This window comes from Cheilinus undulatus, linkage group 15, assembly GCF_018320785.1.
Source record: "Cheilinus undulatus linkage group 15, ASM1832078v1, whole genome shotgun sequence".
Classification (NCBI taxonomy): Eukaryota; Metazoa; Chordata; class Actinopteri; order Labriformes; family Labridae; genus Cheilinus; species Cheilinus undulatus.
The window spans coordinates 16,311,478-16,326,064 of NC_054879.1; positions in this window are offsets into that span (position 1 = coordinate 16,311,478).

A 14,587-nucleotide genomic window follows, 5' to 3' on the forward strand; every position below is an offset into this window, starting at 1 on the left:
GGTTGTTGACATATAGGTCAGTGTAGGTATGCTTGAAATACTGTCTTATGAATCTTAATATGCCACTGTAGAGAGCTTATACTTGTAGTTAAACTCAGGGAGTACAATAATAATTTTGTTGTGTTGCTGTGTCCTATCTTAGTATAATTTTCAGCCTTTTATCTGAATTATGATATGTTAAAAAGAATGAGATATAAGCGGTCAAAATACGATTCTTCAAGAGTGTCTGGAACCTTACAGACAGGGCGGTTTAGCTCAGATGTCTGGAGGGATATCCAAGAAGAGCCGCTGCTCCTTTGCATTGAAAAGAGCCAGTTGAAGTGGTTCAGGCATCTGATCAGGATGCTTCCTGGTCACCTCACATGTGGAAGTCTTTCAGGTATTTCCAACTGGAAAGAGACCCAAGGCAGACCCAGAACTCACTAGAGACAATGTATATCCCTTCTGGCCTAGGAGCACATTTGAATCCCTCAGGAGGAACTAGAAAACACTGCTGAGGAGAGGGATGTCTGGTTAACTTACTTCATCTACCGCCACCCAACCCCAGTTAAGGGGAAAAAGATGGGTGGATAGGTCTGATAGCTTAGACTTTGGTCTATACCTCCATCCAGCTTGGTAGATGCAACACATACAGGTCAAACTGTAGAATTGACAAGATCTATGCTATTCCAATAGTAACCAAAAAGAACTTGGCTTCTTTTAAAGTCCAGCCTCGCTTGGCAGGATGCAAATTCCAGCTCTTTCAAAAGATCTGGATTATTTGGCTAGGTGCAGTAATAAGTGCCAATCTTTAGGTCCCTAAATGGTTCTTCATTTGGTACCTTTTTCATGTTGTGTCTTTTAAACAATAAAACAACAACAACAACAACAAAGGGAACCTTCTGTTCAATGGAGGCTGTCTCCTGGCATTTATAAAAGGACCCACCCCTAACCCTCAAATTCCACATATTCCGTGCAGTGATGTCTGAAGCAAATCACTTCCCTCTATTCAGTTTTTGTAGTTTCACATCACATGCTCCAGTCTGTCTACAGCATCTTACAGAAGTGCCACTCTGCTCTGCTTGAGGTATGCACAAGATCTGTTTTTGGTGGAAGCTATTGCCAAATTGTATCTGTCCACTTAGAGCAGATCAATCAGAATAGGAGAAAGAATTAATAAAGTCAGTTTTAATAAGTAACACAATGCACTGATACTATTGATGGAAAAGCTTTGACTACAGGATTTTAAATGAAACCACACAGTCTGTCTGGAAAACATAAACCTTTTAACATCTTGATGTACTCACCTATGGTAGAAGCAAAAGCAAAATTCCAATTAGCACCCCCCCAGCTACCACAGCCAATCACAGCTATTACTCTCAACACAGAGATGTATTTAAATAGGACGTTGCTCCCACTAATGCCTGCTTGTGTGAATGCTGATGCACCACGCTGCTGCTGCTAGTGGCAAGCTTGTCATCCTCCACCCCAGCCTCCTCCTTTATAGCATAAAGCTTATTTCACCCTCATTTAGATTCATACTGCAATGGAAAGACTGCTTGTGAACTAATTTTATTGTATTTCATTTGCATCGTCATAAATGTATATATCCAAAGCATACTGCTTTACTAACCCAGAGAGCATCTTTTGAATAACACCCTTTTTGCAATTTTGTATGACAAAAGTGTTCCTGAATGGACCAGCTCCTCTGTAAATGAGACATCAAAACTCCCTCCTAACTTGTCAACTTGAACTGAGTTGTCATTTCAATTAAACAAAAAATGTTTGCTAAATAGTATATTAATTTGACTTTCAAAAGCATGTTTATGACGACATGATAAAAGCTGTTAAAGAGGCACAGAGTCTTAGCTCGTTCATATCTGATTGTTTTGTTCTGTTTGTTCACAATGCTTCTCAAAATGTGGCCTGTCTCACACTCCTTCATTGATTGTAATTCACATTCAGAAGTGGCCCAAGTGCTCACTTTAACCTGCAGTGTGAACAGAGCTTAAAAGGTCTGCTTTCCATTCCCATTTATTTGTTTATGGTCGGTGTAGAGAGGAGTGGCATCTCTGCTTTACTTCCCTTGGAGCGGAACCTCCAGAGGCTTTAGGAGCTGACGTGGCAGAAAGTATGTGACAGTTTTCAGTTTCAGGCGGTGCGTTGAAAGTCTGTCAATGACAAGCTTTCATTTAGGATTAGCATTTTGTGATGGCTGTTCATGTGTTGCACATCAGCCACTACAGGTGGCCTTGAAACAGTGAAGAATGGAATATTTGTGTCAGCTTATATCCTCACTTTGTTGGCCTTCATGTGTGTGCATACATTAATACAAAAAAGCTTTTTGCTTATCTCTGATTTCAAGGCCATAATTTCCAGTCAGGATTTCTTTACCCCCTCAGGCTACAGAAGGAATTCAATATGTGTATGTTGTTGGGTTTAAGACCAGAATGCAGAATACTCTGACTTTATTTACAAGGTGGTAGGTTTACCTGTTTTCCTACAAATGTGCTGGAATTGAAAATTAATCAAAGATGAAAAAGTAAAAGAAAGCCCTTTGGCTACAACTTTAGCAACAATGTTATCAAGGGTTTTGTCCATAAACAATTGTGTATTCCATGCATTCCTTTCACATTAAACCCCCTTTAACACCTACAACCTGAGACAACCTGGTATTTTTAATCAATAATTCTCAATGGTCGTTTTCAGATATAATTACAATCATTAGGTGTGCTAAATTAACCTATTTTGCATTTGAAAACAGATGTTTAAGTTTAAACTGATATAAATTAGATCTTCCCAGACTGTTGGTTAGTGGGCCAGATAAAGTCATAAAGATGTATTTATGATGTTGACTTTGAGTCTTATACTTAAAAGAGTGCTACAAAGCTACACCAGTGGAACCATGACTCAGAGCTAGGAGACAGCTTTAATATGCTGATTATGTAAAAAAAAAAAAAAAAAAAAAAAAAAAATTAAAACGGTTTTACATGTATGAAATAAGCAGGAGTGCATGTACAAAAATGACTCACCAATGTCCAATGATCCCTGGTTAATGTGACAGCATTGCTTTCACTGTCTAGTGGTGCTTTTCCACTATGACTTTTGGCAGCACCGGTCCAAACCAAGCCGTTCTAATTCACTTTTCCATCACCAGTTTGTCTGCGCCCAGGATGTTGAGGAAATCAAATCATTGAGGAACATTTTCCTGACATTGTTCCACAATTTTTAGATGCAGTTTTCTACAGATTAGTGAATCTCTGCCTATCATTAATTCTGAGAGACTCTGCCTCTGTAAAATACTCCTTTTATTTCCAGTCATGTAACTGACTTTTCATCCCCTTCACAATGAATCAAACAAGAAGATAGGGGCAACATGAAGAAAGACCCCACCCATATCCTTGTACTTCCAGCAACGCAGTCTTACACACGTTCAGTCTGTTTTTCTTTCACACGTCATCTCTTATCTGCACTCCCTTTCACTTTCTCTCACACAATCGCACACTGACACACACTCCCCCACTGAAGTTAATTCCTCTGATTACTGATTTACACAACCAACAACACAACAGCACAGGTGGCCCGCCCCGGGCTCTTTTCCTTCTCCTCCTACTCAACCAGCGAGTGAAGAATGGAGAGGCGGTAAACCAGGGATGAACGTGCTAACGTGTGAAAACATAATGGAAGTCAGCCTTAAGGTAAAGACCAGGGATTACAAAGTGAATCCAGGCAAGGCAACCAGCTGGAAAGCCTTTATTTTGCATACGCACACTTGATACAGTACCATATTGTGGTTTATGTTCCCATTCTGGAAAGCTGAGGGCAATGTAGGAAATGTGGCGAGTAAATGTGTGAATTCATACTGGGCTTAAGAATGCTGAAGAAGAAGTGTGAGGTTTTAAAGGAGATTATTATAGTGATGTAGTCAATGATGAAATAGTGGAGTATAAAAGAGAAATATTAACCCTAAAGACAGTTTAATAAATCCATATCATGGGATTTCACAACCATCTGAGCAACAACCCAGTCTTTGATTAGGAAGAGCTAAACCTTTGAGAAAAAAATGGAAATTGATTGGATTACAGGTCAATCAGAGTGACAAAACATGGCATAGTGGGCATGTGCAACACAAGAAGGTAACCTTCATAACACTAGCTTGACAGGCAGCCATAATCATTGATCACTATCAGTGGAGCCAGTCAGTGAGTCCCACTCATGCTGAATCCAGCCAAGAGCAGAGCAAAAACAGAAAAAAAAAAAAAAAAAAAAAAAACTTTTCCTACAGTTATTTGCTTTACTTATAATAAAGAAATCCTGTCCACTTTTGAAAAAAAAAAAACAAACAAACAAAAAAACCAACCCTGTTGTTTAAGCTACATCTGATCAAATTGACTGTGGCCATTGTTTACTGGCTTGCAGTGCAACTAACCCATACCCATAGCTATCACAAATGCATGCTGTGGTCAGTCGGGAGAACAATTAAACATATATTGCAATATTTTTTTTTTCCAAGAAAAGCTTTTAGTCTGGTTATTCCCTTGCATCTACAGCCACATACAAGCTCATTGCAAAGGTGTCAAAAGTATTCACATTCAATTCAAATTCAAAAACTTTATTACAGACTCTAGGTCCACCAAACAAAACAAAACAATATGAAACACATAAAAAGGACAGAACAATACATGCATGTTACCGTAACGGCACAATAAGTTAATAACAATACATTCATTATTCAGGTAGAAGTACAGATACTAGGGTTTAAAAAGACTTCTGTAGAAGTTGAAGTATCAACTCAAGCTTCTTACTCAAGTAAAAGTGTAAAAGTACTGGTTTCAAAACTACTTAAAGTATAAAAGTAAAAGTAATGTAAGTGGGAAAAAAACACCATTAAGGACAAAAGCTTAGGCCACGCCACAGGGGCCTATAGTGCACTACCACACCTCCCCCCAAAAAACTTTTTCTAAAGGCCACAATGACTATAATGTTATATTAAAATGTTAATGTTGAAAAATTTGGGATGCACCTGTTTCAGCTGCACATATGCTCATTGAAAATGAACACATTTGAATGCAATGCAAATACATTCAAGAACCATATATATGTACTGCTGAGCATTAACGTGTTTCATGGGGTGGAGGATATGATGACTAGTTGCCTATAAGTATTGGTCTTCCTGGCTACCATCCTCCTCGCTGGTGCTTGGTTGGGACATTTCGCTCCAGTTCTCTTGAGTCTCTGCCACAGACATCTTCGTACTAGGCTACATGTCTGCTATTTCCGTGCTGGAGTGTGACGTGATTTGTGTCATGTGGGCAAACCAATAGGGTGTCAGAATGGTGCAATGAAACAAGCTGAAATGAAATAGCAGTAACGAGGCTATTTTTTAAATGTAAGGAGTAGAAGTAAAAAGTCAGCTGAAAAAAAATTACTCCAGTAAAGTATAGATACCAAAAATGTTTGCTTAAGTAACGGACAAAGTATTTGTACTTCTTTACTTGACACCTCTGGCTCATTGCCAGTCACTGTTGTTTACTGGCAGGATCTGAAACATACCAGATGAATGTTTTTTCCTTGCACAAGTGTTACATTTAAGGACCTACACAAGTTAGTTTTAACTAAAGGAGCAATCAGGAAATACTTGTGATGTAGTCTAGAATCATCACATTATCTTTATCATCTGGACTTACATGAGACATTTCTGTAAACTAATCAGTGTTTTCAGTTTGGTTTCTAGTAGATTTAAATCTTCATAAACATAAAATAGTCCAGTTAAAAAAGGTCAACTTTTTAAAATATCCTGAAGAACATACTGGCATATGCTCTTTCATCAGTCTCTACTTCTGTTTTTAACAATTATATGAGCCACTGGGAAATTTTGAATGTTGGGGAGTTTAGAGCTAAAATTTTTGCCTTATTTTCCTTATTTTCCTTAACAGAAATGAAATGTTTTTATCAAGTTTTTATCACCAAAGATCTATTCTAGCCAAAGGTAGTCAAACAGTTCTAGTCATATATTCAAGAGGATGCAGCTCTCTATGGTGGGGCTTTCAGCAGCAGACCTCCACCGTGGGGCAGGAAGTGACATTCCTTGCATAGCTGGAACCAGAATGATGTACTGAATGGCATATATTTCCTGCTTGCTTTCAGAGGTTATGGTGAGTAGCTGTTTTTCACAACAGCAGAATTTATGACTAAAAACTGAAGATTTATTGACAGGGATAAATTCAAACATAACACTTTACAAACTAAGTAAAACCCAAAGAGGGTTAGGGTTAGGCACCTGAATCCTAAAGGTTGTGATCAGGGTAATTAAAACAAAAACAAAAACATACCACAAAATAAGGAAAAACCCAACAAGGGTTTGGTCATCATTTCCCACCCCACGGTGGAGGTCACCTCGTTGTAGAGCTCTGCAACAGATGAGCCCCAAATCCCCATCATAGTGGCCTGCAGCCAGATACCTCTCCATGGAGGCTGCCTCACAGGTTAACAAGCGTGCATCAATGGAAATCAAGCCCTGATGCAGCTGGTACCGGGTCACTATGCACCCAGTCTGAAACGTCTGCAAGACCCACCTTTTTAAGCAGTTTTCATAGGGTTGATTGGTCCACGCCAGTATTTGCTTGACAGCTGTCACACCATTGTAAAAAAAAGTACTAACATGGTAAACAAACGTTTGTTTTAACTGAACTAAAAAGGGCAAAAGTGACAAGGCCCTTACTGTGTGACTTTTCTGCATTGTACTTGGTTTAGAATCCACACAATAATTGTGCTATATAAAAAAAGCGCTATAAAAACAGCAATTAAGGCAGTGGCTGACAAGCATTTAAAAAATGATCATTTTGTTTAAAACCTTACTGTTAACACTTGAATTCAGCTTGTAGAGTCAAAGAGCAGACTTAAGGGTCTCTCTGCATTCTTCAGATTTTAATTACAATTGTAAAAATCTGAAGGGACTCATCTTTATGGTTTGAACTGAAATATCTGGATTGAGATATTTAATTCACTTAGTGGCATTTTAAAACTATCCTGACTCTGTGCTGGCAATTTTGTTTGTTCTTTGTTCTCTTCTGATATTTCCTGTTAAGTAACATCAGTATCTTTTTTTGACCTTCCTGGCATTCTGACTTTAATACCGGTCATATCTTGGCTTTGAATTCTGACATTACTTGCAAAATGGATGGTTCATCAGTCCATCCACATTCTTAATATCACCAATAAAGATATGTTCTCTTTTTAGAAAAGGGATTTACATTGCAAAATGGGCAACATTTTACCGAGGCAACACTAAATAAAATGTGTTGCTTTGTTTCTTTGATTTAATTGATTATTTTTGTTAAATGTAAACTATGTTTGTCATTGCTTAACCTTACAATGGACCATGTGTTTCCTGACCTCCATAGTCCCCCTGATGTTGCAGGGCCTAAAAATATATCTCTTTTTGCCCCCATATGGACAGCTGTGTCCTAAATTCATGTTTGAATGCATCTACCAAGCAAGCGGCAAAGGATGCCTGTTAGATACCTTATATTTTCCATCAAAGAAAGCTGACCTTGCCCTAAATCCAAATAAAATATTTAGATGCTTCACAGCTCACAACATGGTGCAATGCAAAGCAATGCAGGCCAGGTCATCAGGGTTTGGTGCCACTTTGTAAGAGGTTTTCTCCATAATTCCACCACCTGCTCACTTTGTGAGCTGTTGGTTTGATTTTAATGAATACTAAATTAACTCACTAAGTGCCATTGACGTATATATACGTCACTTAAAAGCCAACGCTTGAGTGCCATTGACTATATATACGTCAAAGTGTTTTTTTGGCGGCTGGCACAAGGGGGCACTCTCACGCTCCCTGTGAGTAATTTTGGGGCTTCTGGGATACGTAGTCGGAACACGGAAGAGACGGTAAATCAAAGCCACTGAGAACAGAGCAGGAAGTGGAGATGCCGGGATGGAGGTAATCTAAGCTAAAAGTTCTAAAATATTTAGTATCGGCACAAAATGCCCCCCCAAAAAACTGAGGGAGTCAAGTGGCCAGTTTCGCCAGCGGATGCTGAGAGAAACTCTAAACTTTTGCGCGAAAAATCGGTTACTCACTGAAACCGACAGCGAATCCAGCGATCAGCGCATTCATTCATCTGCCTCGGCCGGCCAAGAGGCTAAAGAATGCCGCGAGGTCTCCCCCACGCGTCGGAGAGAAAAGGCACACGCTATCCAGCTGGTTGGATACAGCGACGACACTTAAAAGACGGACTTTTACAATCCAGACTCTGAGGAATGGCTGCCAAGTGAGCGGAGCTGATCTTGTTCTCCGTCCCAGAGCGATGGAGGTAAGTTAACGTTAGGAACCCACTGATTATTCAGCCAAATTTATCGAATGAAACCATCACTCATGCTCCTGTGATTTCAGAAGCAGACTTGAGAGAAGAGCAAGCCCCATGCAGTTCTACAACACTGTCTGCTGGCAAATTCTATATTCTAGATTATATATATTATTTATATAACATATTATACATTATATTACTTCTATAATTTACAGGCAGTGCCAGGGGACATGCAAGCAGGAGAGGACGTGGGTGTATCAGGGGTCCCGTGGCGGCCGTCCAGTTGTATTGTGCTGTATTTTGTATTTATTTTTATTTATTTTACAATAAAAGAACATTTGCAATACAATTTTCAGATGTCTTTTATGTCATTGAAGGCAACATTATAACATTCAAATCACTGTTTTGCTTGACAGATTCTCTTTCACAAAAATGCATTTTTCTCAGCTTTCTTGAAAAAAAGTGGTCTTTTTGGTGAAACTAGCCTCTGTTCAACTTCAAATAAATCAAGAATGGAACAAGGTGCAAACAAACGTTGTTTTGCTTGATAAAATAGAGAGTTTCTCTTTTCATTTGAGCTATTCTGTGTTTTCAGAGTCATATGTAACGTTTATGCTGAGGTTAGCTTTAAGTTAAGTGTTAAATAAAGTAAAGGTAAGTGACTTAAATCTACAAGGGCTAGATAAGAAAAGAAGCTTCTAGGACCGACTGTGGAGCCTATAAGGTGCACCAAACAATACCACAAGAAACACACTCATACAATAACTGATTTTAAAGGATGTCTCCTTGTATTTAGTGATTTTTTTTTTCAAAGAAACAATAATACAAAATCGTTATAACACAAAATCAGTCACAATACACTTTTGACCTTATTACCCGGGTAATGGAAAACAAAAATAATAAAACATTCGCTCTATGTGAGTTTTTCCTTTAATGCCTTCCAGAATACGTGTAAGCCTTGCACAATCCTACCGCACGGCTGACATAGTCTCTCAATCTTCTGCATGCAATTGGATTGGATCTAGTTCGTCTCCATGGGTTTTGTAGCTCGCCATCAACATCCAACCGAATCCAGCGGTCACTCTCCGGTTCCAGGTGATCCAGAAAACCTGACCTATAGTAGTAAGGTCAGAATTAAACTTAATATCTAATTTCTAATGATGAAATAAAGCTAGCATGATCTCATCAAATTATTTTGTTACCTCATGTCATCAAAATAATAACCATTAGAACTAATGGACTTTAGAAATGAAAATAATCTCTCATTTAAACACAGTAACAATATTTTTCTAAATCTATAGATTCACACTTATCAAATAACCAATAAATAGTGCACTTTAAATCACTTTACCAGTAATACAATAATGAAATAATGCACTTTACCAATCAAATAATGCATTCTTAAATGATTGTATGAGTAATACAATAAATATTGCACTTTACAAACCAAATAATGAACTTCAAATCACTGTATCAGTGATACAATAATTAAATAATGGTAACATCATATACAAAAATAAATTAATTAATCTACACCATGTAATGGGAATTTAGACTCAAATTTGCCACCCACTGAAGCCATTAACTGCCTCAGGTAACAAAAATAAAGTGCTCTAAACATTAAATAAAGTTGCTCTTTAAAGTGCTAAAAAGCAATTAAGATATTTAAACAAAATAATGATTTACTCAGAGCATGAATAAATGTGTTGATCATTAAGCATATCAGATAATTCAACACGTGGCACACTATTAAGATCCATTGCAGTTAGCATTGCTAATGTGTGCTAGCTTGGCTAATGGCTATAGCTAAATGAATAGAGTTTTGCTTGGGGAGTATTAGCCGCGGCTAGCAGAGCTAACATTAGCATCATATTATAATATACACAGCTCAAGGTATTAGCAGCCGCGGCTAGCGGTGCTAACGTTAGCATTAACTTTCGAACTGTTTGCATGATAAATGACGCTCACCATGCGATTCTTTTACTGCAACGGACTAGTCTTCAGTCTTCTTCCCTTCCAGGAGGTAGCACGTTGCAGGAGATGGTTCCAACGGTTTTTATTCACTTTTAAGCTGTTGTTAATGCTTCCAAACTTTTCTGTGTGGCAGCGGTTGCTCAGCGTCTGTGCAGTGGCTTCAAAGGAAGTTCGGGTCGCTGTCAAGCTAAGTTTGTACACCCTTGGCAGGAAGTGACACTGACGCTGGAGTTGCCCTTCACAACAAAAGCTTAGTTAACCTGGGTTACACATAGTACAAAATATTCTGTGGGTCTTGAAAGATGACTCAAAATGGCCAAAAATGCTGGCACAAGCCACTTTCCATTTTATAAAAGGGCTTGCACTCAATGAGTTAAAGATGAAAAGTGACCGACAAAGGGCAGCACCACTTGTGGGCTGTAAGTCTGGACTTCACAACTATCACCTGAGGCTGAGGGTTCAATTATGGTTAAAAATAAATAAATAAATAAATAAATAAATAAATAAGGGGGGAAAAAGTTAGCAGGAATGCAACACAACAGATGTCAAACATATTTTGTAAAACAATATTGAATCTCACAAAGGAAGACAGTTTAAAGGTTTTTAAACCAGTTTTCAATTATCTGAACATTACACCAGCAGGGACTGTAATGACATTGAACCCAAATGCATGCAGATGATTATGGAATTTCCCCCCTTTTGCAGCTATAACAGCCTCCGCTCTTTTTGGGAGGCTTTCCGCAAGATTTTGAAGTGATTCTATGGAAATTTGTGCCCATTCATTATGTAGAGCTTTTATGAAGTCATGCACTGATGCTGGACAAGAAGTCCTGGCTTGCAATCTCAGTTCCAGTTCATTCCAGAGGTGCTCAATGGAGCTGAGGTCAGGGCTCTGTGCAGGCCAGTCAGGTTTTTCCACACTGAACTCATCAAACCGTGTCTTTATAGTCCTGGTTTTGTGGACTGAGGAAAGACATGTTGGAATGGAAAGGGCCTTCCATAAACTGTTGCCACAAAATTGGAAGCATAGCATTGTCCATCTTGGTACATAGCAAACTTTGCAGTGTTAAATCAACACTTAAAGAGTTAAATTTAACACTGTGTCAGAGTGTATTTGGTGCTTATTAGAAATGGTGTTGAATTAACTCTTTGCCCAGTGTTAAAATTTCAGAGTAAAATTAACTCAAAATTGAGTAAAAACATTAACACTGGCTCACACTGTACAGTGTTAATAAAACTTAACACTACAGGTTAATCAACTTTGAGGAGTGTAGAAATTACTCCCAGTTGTGTTGGTTATCTATTCTTCTGTAATAACAAATCAAATCTACGTCAGTGTTAATTCAGCTCCCATAGTGTTAAATTTAACACCTAAGCTGAGTTTATATAGGTCTCTAATAGTGATACATCGTAGCATTTAAGTGTTACATTTCAACATATGAAGGTGTTTTTAACACCATAGTATGATCATTCTTTTCTGATGTGTTTCAGCAGACTGATCAATAACATAATCAATCAATTGCTTAAGTGTAATACTTAAACAATTCAACAAGGCTGTTACATAATTGGGACTTATGGTAAGCGACAAACACTTACACTTTGCTCACTCGTGCAGCCCTGTTGCTTTACATGGATATTGCTCCTTGCTGCCAATGGCAGGAAGTCACTCAGAAAACAATTTCACTCGTGGTGGAAAGTTTAAAAACTTAAAAATCTTCAACAATCCACCAGAAACATGAACAAAAGACTCCAAGCAATGATTACTGTACAATAGGCATCATCTAAACATATCCAAACACAATTTAAAACATCTAAAAGGCATATAAACACTCTGCATGAGGGCATCATGGGAAAATTATTCAAATTTTAAAATGAATAAAATGAAAGTAGGCGGAGTTTACATCAATCAACTCTCTGCAGAGTTGATGGGATCAACACTGTCAAACAACTCCAACAAAGAAGACCACTTAACTCAGGGTGGAGTTGAAATTACACTTAGGGAGTTAAATCAACTTAACACTGAGAAATTAACACTCCAGTTTTTACTGTGATATGCTTAAGCATTAAGATTGGTCTTCACTGGTGTTAAGGCGAGCTAGTCCAGACTTAGAAAAACAGCCCATACCATTAACCCTTCTCCACCAAACTTCACAGTTGCAGTCAGGTCAGTAACGTTTTCCCAGTATCCACCAAATTAACAACCTCAGAGCAGACAGGCATCACATCACTCCCTTAAATCCCTGGTGCCCCCCCCCCACCCCCCAAGGGGTCCCAGATCCCTGGTTGGGAACCAAGTGTCAACAGGATACTTTGAAAAATATTGATATGAGTAGATGTTGCTTTTCTGTTTCCTTTTTGGCAGATTTGCAAGGCAACTATGCACATACTGCCCGCTACCGTATCAGACTGTGTGCATATGTAAGTCTGCTCATGCACAGAACAATGCAATGAATGTGAAGGCAGATCAATAGGGTGACCAGTATGAAAAAGCTCTTATTCTTTATTAAACAAAGGCCATATTAATAAACAAATTTAATTAAAACCATTAGTTAGTTTCCACCACAACATATTGCATGGCAAATATGAAGCTCTTTCTTCTTTTGTGGGCACCCATGGGAGCTTCCAGGCCAAACTTAAATTAGGAAAGCCTGACCACAAACACAAACACTAACAGGGTGTGACTGTAGCCCTCGTGCCAGCTCACTTCTGATTACATCTTTGGGGTTAAGTTTTGTAAGCAGCGCATTGTTTCACCTTACATCATCCCCTGCTGCCATGTGTGAGTTATGACCCCTGGTTACTGACATCTTTCACAACAACAACAACACATAACTCAGCCTGCAGCCTTTCTATCCCCCGGCCTAAACTCCCCTTTCTCCGTCTGTCTCCAATGAAAGGCTATGATATCCATTTCTAAACAGGAAGCAGACACAATGTGAGCATATGCATTTATGCATGCTTGAATGTGCACGTGTATTGTGCCTTTGTGTACAAATCTGTGCTTGTGTGTACATGCAGAATAGTAAATTTAGTTCTGTTAGAATTCTGTCTGCATGGGAGATCTGCAAGTCGGTGCATCATCTCTGAGATATCCACTTTATTGATCTGAAAATCGACCATGAGTGAGTGCACTTAGCCTTTAGGAAAAAAAAAAAAAGTGGAAGGCTGAGGGAAATGGTAAAACGCACAGTTCACTCCATGGTTTATTTATCCCTGACTTGCCTCTGGGATGTGCTGTGGTACACTGCCAGAAGCACATGTGTTAAAGATACAACACATAGGAATGCACAGAAAAATAAACTGCGGGAACCACAAGCAAACAAAAGGCACGCAAGACCACAAATGCACAAACAATGATGCATAAACATAGAGATACAGATCTAGAGCATGCCAGTAGTGAGCACATGCGTGCATACGGTTATCCTGTGCAGCTTTCCTTTCATACAATTCATTGATGTAGGATCACCCCAGCACAATGACTACATGACCTGGATTATTGATCGTGTAATTGCCACAGACTGGGGTTGTATTTGTCATATTAAAGCCACTGACAGCCACTTTGGCCCCAGTATTGATGCATTCATGAGTCATTTATAAATGCCACTTGATAGAGCTACAATTTCCCTCTTTAATCAGACAACTAATTGCAACCACAAGGCGCATTTCGAGAGCGACACAGAAAAAACAGACCAAGCTCGGAGGTATGAAGAAAATAAGGAAACATAGAAAGGTTTAAACGTGTTTCTGAGCTCTTTTGTTTGGCATTAATCCAGCGAGTACACAGCTCTATAATGTGAGTGGAAGTGGGAAATAAAGGCGGAACCAACAAACAGAGGGATGATGGATGAGGCGTGCGGGCCGACTAATTTGTGACCGGCTGTTCGCACCTCTCGGCCGGGGAGGCATCCTGCTGTGGGAGCCGTGTAAGCTTCTGATTGCTCTGATGTTATTGAAGTGACGCTCTCTAACTCACAACACCTGGCCCTCTGCTCCGGCCGGCCTCCCAGCATCACTGTGGGGCACGTAGGAGATGGGAAAGGAGGGAAAAAGACGAGGGAGCCTTGGTGGAGAAAGACTAATGAGTTGCTGGCCAGGTCACAAACCTCCTGGCGGCTTGACATGGTCTGTCGACATTCAGGCACAGACTCACACCTATACATTGACTTTTTACCATGTAAAGACACAAGGACAAAACTGTTGGTACCCTTCCATTAAAGAAAGAAAACTAACAATGGTCACTGAAATAACCGGAAACTGACAAAAGTTATAATAAATGAATATTTACTGAAAATTAACTAATGAAACTAGCC